Source organism: Varroa destructor, unplaced genomic scaffold, assembly GCF_002443255.2.
Source record: "Varroa destructor unplaced genomic scaffold, Vdes_3.0 BEIS01000002.1, whole genome shotgun sequence".
Lineage (NCBI taxonomy): Eukaryota > Metazoa > Arthropoda > Arachnida > Mesostigmata > Varroidae > Varroa > Varroa destructor.
Genome location: NW_019211455.1, coordinates 48,221,739 through 48,228,208, shown reverse-complemented (window position 1 = coordinate 48,228,208; position 6,470 = coordinate 48,221,739). Strand labels below are relative to the sequence as shown.

General features: G+C 43.7%; 1 protein-coding gene across 6 annotated transcripts in view; it reads left to right on the top strand.

Moving 5' to 3' along the window:
* Positions 1 to 6,470, top strand: part of LOC111243827 (uncharacterized) — a 145,374-nt gene that overhangs the window by 4,157 nt on the left and 134,747 nt on the right. The window lies entirely within an intron of this gene.

Sequence of the window (6,470 nt, the reverse complement as noted above, 5' to 3'; positions counted from 1 at the left end):
TTGATTTTTTGTTTCGTTTTTCTTTTTTCAAATCCATTTCGCGTTTGGCTTTCATTATTGTTACCTATTGTATATGCTTATATTGTGTTCGTTAGTTCTAGCGTTTGCCGATTGACCCATCTGGCTAAGCTTGTGTATCCCACAGTCGATGGGCCGGAACCGATATACAATGGCTTCACCGTGTTATATCGACAATAAAAGAAATATTGTTGCTTGGTGAGGGTAGCTCACAAAGGTAATAACTTAGCATACGGATCATCTACAGGGCTAAATCGATTATCTACATATGGTCTATGCGCTTCATAGACGAAATCACAGGCTGCCTACGTGTGGCGATTTATTAGAATAAATCGAAGAAGTTTGAATTATTGAACAAATTTGGGTGACAACTCAATCCGCCCGATCGGTCATCTGGGCCAACTCTTCTGGCTAGAGTACATAAAAGCTGCTAGGCTGTTACTGCTGTGCCGCTCCTTCTTCCTCCTGCTGAGAAATATTGCTTGTTTACGGCTAGTTGTTTATTGGCCATTTTATCTTCAGGTCGATCTCTCAACGTCCTCCTTTGACATGATCCTTTACCTATTAGAGGCCGTCGAAGTAACACGAGACAGGAACTCACGAAGGTCATATCGCGTACAGGTATTACACCCATTATATTCGGTTGACAACGAAATTGGATCAGGATTTTTTTTTTCATTTTTACGACAACTACCTCTACGGTGACTGCGATTGATAATTCTAACTAATCCTAATGAAGATTCATAACGTTTTTAGAATGCAGTTCAGCTTTGGTCGAAGCTTTGGCAAAAAAGACTTGGTCGATTCGGACCTTGGAACGAGGAAATAATGGAACTCGCTTATATTTTTCGCTCTGCCACACAGGAATATGTTCTGCAGGTTTGCCCCTAGAAATGCGGAAGATCAAATAGGGCTGACTAATCGTAGTAATCAATTATGATTGTCGCAGAGCATACAGATTCATTTAAGTAGGGGCACAATGGCGGTGGCAGTGGTGAGCAATCGTTGTTCGAGGCAAACGGGAGTATGGGACAGGGAGAAATCAAATGTAATTACTATTGTTTGGCTTTTTACTCGACCCAATCGAATACATCTCTCATACTCAAATGAGCACAAACAGACCGTATTGCCGCATCATAAATATACAGTAATCTATTTATGAAGTACACGAATACTGGCTCTATTTTAGATAGAGATGCATATTGCGAAACAAAAAGTTGGGATCACTGCATAAAATTTCTTTTATTAACAGCACAACCAAAGCAATGTGCGACCTAATCACGGATGATTAAATTTATACCTATAGACAAGCTATGCGTTTGCCAGCCTATGCATAGTCATAGAGAATACAACCAACTTCGTCAACGTGAAGTGCTAGACGAAGAACAGCCACAAGCCGCTAACGGCAGCCATACCATTGAAATTGTCATAGTCGCCATTGTTATACCAAGAGCCCGTGGCGTAGCAATGTAGCGCGTATAGGTGCTTTCGTGAAAGGTCGGTAGCGTACTACTGCCAGAGAGTGCTCAAAATGGCCTATTCTGCGACAAACTGGAATCGTCCAGCTAAATCTGCACTGACATAGGGGAGGATCATGAGCCATTGCGAATTCACACAGGGGGGTGGCAGCGACTAAGGGACTAGAGTGCAACGTGTGAAACAAGTCGATCAATTTTTAGGGGTTCTTTTCTCTGTATAGCTACTGTACTGGTAAGACAAGTCGACAGATTCCCAGGGTTGCGACGGTGACGGCGTCAGAGCATGCGACGCCAGAAGTAGTAGCAGATAATGCCCCAGTCCTCTCCAGGAGAAAAACCACAGCCAAAATTCTTGTCAGCCGCTGTAATTTTTTCTGTTCGACCCAGTAGATGCTCTTATTCTTTATCCTTCTTTTTGTCTTATTACTGAAGCAACACTTGGAATATGCACGCACCTCCGTCGACCCCTCTACATCTGCCGACCGCCTTCACGTGCTGCTTCGTGCCACGTGCTACATTTCTTCTCCCCTACCCTTTGATTCCATGTGCAGATCGTCCAAAATCATGGCGAGGTTCTATGCTGCGACACCCGTTTGGACACTAGTTGGGAGCATCGGAGCCACACTTACCGTACGCTTTCTTCCAACGACGAGGTTCAATCGACTTAAAATAAAAACGTTTTTTGAGTGAGCTACAGAAGACGACGAAGTTGACGAATGCTGATGCTACCTCGGCTACAGCTACAGGACCGGCCGTAGCAGGTGACTCGCAATCAGTAGCAATGCGTCTGCGTGAGAGGCAAAGTCATTCCACCGGCGACTTTCTGCCTTCATCTGTCTAATGACACACGGCAACGAGCATACGACTAAAAATAGGCGAAGAAGGAGACGGGGCGGCCCTGGCTGGGTGGCGATTTCTGGTACGAAGCCGCCAAACGAAGAGAAAAACGGCAACTTCACGACAGGTTGCAACGAGTCACGGCGCGTCGGCATCGTCCTTTGGGAGAATACAAATTCGTGTCGAGTTGGCTTTCAATGCTGACCTCGAGCTGACGACGCTAAATGCAGAAGCTACGCAAAAGGTTGCGCGGAGCTGATGGAATGAAGAATTCAAATAGTTGGCAGCTATAGAAGTTGCAGAAGAATAAGCCTGCTACGAGTGAAAAGAATACTAAGCTAGAGTTTAGCTGGCAAACACCTACTTGGAGGCAAAGGCACGCGCGGTGAAAGCTCTATAGAATTTTCTGTTGCTTTGAATCGTAATTTTCAAATCAGATTCAACAGGACACCACGTTGCATTGGAGGGACGAAAACCAGTTTAAAAGAATATCATTCAGGACATGGATATTACAGGCGAAGAGCAAGGTGGACACAGGAAAATAAGCATAGATCGATGAAATACATGAGAGAAAAGAATGATTCAACACTGTGGCAGGCTTGTTCTCTGCTGTTCAAGCCATACTGCCGGCTATGCAATCTTCGGTAGCAACGGCAGCTTTGTGTATCCGTGCTGAATTGAGATTAGAGCCTTTAAAGAAACCAAAAACGGCCTTGAGGCAAAATTAGAGAAATGCATTCCGACATTCGCTTGCTACCCCTGGATGGCTGCAACGACGGCTGGTTCCGTTCCTTAGAAGCTTGATCGCCATACCCATCCATATGTCTCTCCAACAGCAGTAAGAGGCGAAGTCCTCGATAGTCTCTATCGATGGTTATATAAATAGCTAACCGGAGATGCTGTTATATACTTCCTGCGACATATTTACTCACTAGAAAATTGTCCTCAATTTCATCTAGCGCAGCTCGCTCGCTCCCTTCGAAGTCCGTCGTGGACATATGTTTTCAATAGAAATTGCAAACGATGTTGAGAGCGATCTTGTATACAGTATTCGACGTATGAGCAAAGTAAAGCTTCCATGATGTGTCGTTTTAAGAAAACCTGTACGTTCTAAAGGCGACACAATTGAAGACGTCTGGAAAAGCCGAATGGCATTATTCTAATTTGTTAGAACCGCTACCATCAGCCTGCCAGCTAGCCGCGCCAGGACATCCAACGAATGAGATGGGTCGTCTCTTGTGCCTTAGCAACGGCACTTTGTCAAGACGGGCAAGGCCTATTTTTCAATTGTCATTTTTCTTCAGGCATATTTTCATTTCGTTTTCGATAGCTCGTTGCCACGAGGACGAACCGCACATGACAGAGGAGGAGGTCGCAGAGGTTCTGTGTTCCGAAAGAGGTAAATAAAAATTAAAGTCGCGCCGTGTTTCCGATGTAGCGTCGAGAGTTTGTCTGATTGTCTAAGCTCGTCGCCAGAGAAGAATGTCCCTACGTTGAACGACGCGTAAATCTTTGTTGCTCTCATTTCTCAGTTCTCTCTTTAGCTTCTTCTGTTGCAGGAATGAATGGCCTTAGTAAATGGATATAGGACCAAAGTCGGTTAGGCGCAAGCTAGACTCTTCTAGATCACCTGATCCATTTTAGGCGGCTGCATGATAGCATAAAAGGACAAATTATAGGCAATATTCAACGTTGTAATTCTTACAACAGGAAAATTAAGTTAAAAGTTAGTACGCTTATTAGGCTCAGTAAGAAATTTCAATATATACACTATAATCCGTATGCCCGTATACAAAGCGCTGATCAAAATATGTTTACAATATGATTCTCCTCCTATATAAAACGGGTTTTTGCATAATTGCCTTTTTTGCATTGCCAGTTTTCGCTTATTAGCACGCAGGACGGAGAGCAATACGTGTACTTACAGACGTAACCGAAATTCTACCATACTAAAAGGTTTTAGCAGTTAGAAAAAAACAATCGTTGAAGAAGTGACCCCCATGAAACGATGAACGTCGTAATGGTAGCTGCTTGTATTATTTACGCGTGTTATCACGTACAGATAGAATGTAGTTGAATGTTTACGCAGAAAATCGCTTGCGCACTTTCCCTAAGCGATGCGTGTATTAGGCTGATATACATAGAGGGAGAAAGGGCCAGAAGGGAAATAAAAAGGCTGGCGAATAAAGAAAAACCCAATTTGCCCGTGCACTGTTGTGTGCTCTGCACGACGACAATCCAAGCACACGTATGTGTTCTTGAGCCATAAGCTACACAGCGGCTGCAACGGTAAAGCTATTATTCGTGCAAAGCGTATATCTGTATTTATTTAAGTTTTTGAAGTCAGCGGTTGTTATATCAGTTAAGTTAGTTATTGTTTATAATGATTAAATAGATGATCGACTAGGTCGAGTTGATGTACAGCTCTTGAGCTTAGAACCGCAGTCTTTCTTTCTTTCATTTAATGCTACGTAAATTCTAAGCAGATTTTGACAAACATAACATCCTCATCACGAGGCTACCTTATCAGGCACAGTTCTTACGATCTGCAACTCGTATTCGAACTTAAAACAACCTACTTATGATAAATGCAATGTTACGGAAGGAAAAGAGTTCCGCTATGTATTTGACGCAAACATGTGAGCACCGTCGATCGGCTTAGTGATAGAACCGTATACCATACAAATCCGATATCATATACAGAAAATCTGACACTGAATCTTGCACCTGTGAGCTCTAGGCATTAACCTAAGATCAATAGAGAATCGACTGCGGTCGAATCCAGGCGGCGGACACCGGTAAAGGAAGCTCTCTGATATCTTTCAGCAACAGCGCGATCCGGCTGATTCTGTTCTTCTATCCACCTTACTAATCAGTCCACCACGTATTTGAGACCAAATAGGGAATTCAGAAGAGTTTTTGGCACTAGTGGTTTGGCGCAGTTGGAAATCAGCGGAACAGAGGCCTGCTCAGCTACTTAATGTCCCACAGTGTTTTGCAGCAGCGACACTGAACTCGGTTATCTAGTACTGAGACAGTGCATGGGAGCAGGTGACCGATTCGCAGCGCAGTGATATTATTGTGCCTGCAACTACGGGATCGACCTTAATTCCAATATTTCGAATAATCACTGTATTGCTTCCGATTGGAAATGAGCCTTTTCTTGTGCTCGGCCCCTGGGCTCTGCAGAGATATAGCGGCCCCGCAAAATCGGTGACGGCGGCAGGGCAAATAGCAGCAGTAGTAGTAACAAGCGAGGACAAACATTAAATTCGATATATGAGCAAGTCGGGCGGAGCAGAATTGTTTAATATTGGTCAGACTATTCACATAATGAGGAGTATCAGGTCGGACAGTAAATGAGCGAAAATGGTGCTATACAAAGTCAGCAGCGGGGTTTTTTGTTGGGTGCTCCACCTTGTTTTCATCAGAAGAAAAAATCGTCATCGACTTCCGTCGAAGTCAATGTTTAATCTGCGTAAGTATATAGGAATACTTCTATTGGGCGGGTCGGCTGGTTGATCAACTCGGAAATCTGAAAGAGAAGTCAAATCTGGCGGACTCAAGCCTGTGGATTGATAAGTGCTTAAAAACAGCCAAAATAACGATGACCTGGCTATATGCACGTCTGTATAAAGTGCGAAATGGCAAGTGTTTCATGATTGCGTTTGGGGCAATAAATACTAACAATTAGAGCGAACACGACAGAAAACAACAAAAATGCCCACTACGTTACTACGTACAAGACGTACTACATATTACTCACTGTGGAAAACGTGGTAATACTGCTTTCCCCAAACGCATAACAGGCTTCTTCCAAGAACGGTTATGGGCTCCAGTGATCGTTCCTGATGTTCCGTAAATTATCGAGAAAGAACACACAAAAAAGCCGCTGTAGTTGTTTGCTAATACGTAAAGATCTCTCGCCTCTACCTATAGTAGCGGGGTTCGGTCAGTGAACGGAGTTGATGGCTATTCGGGCAGGCGGGTCTGATAGATGTACTATGTCACTAATTATGTGTAAGATGAACTCTCATCATCTTACCGACGACAAGGGTTACAAACCTTTCACATGACAAGATGCCTTAGTAACCCCTTCGTAAGTGTATGCCAGTCTTTCGCTTTTTTCACGTTTAA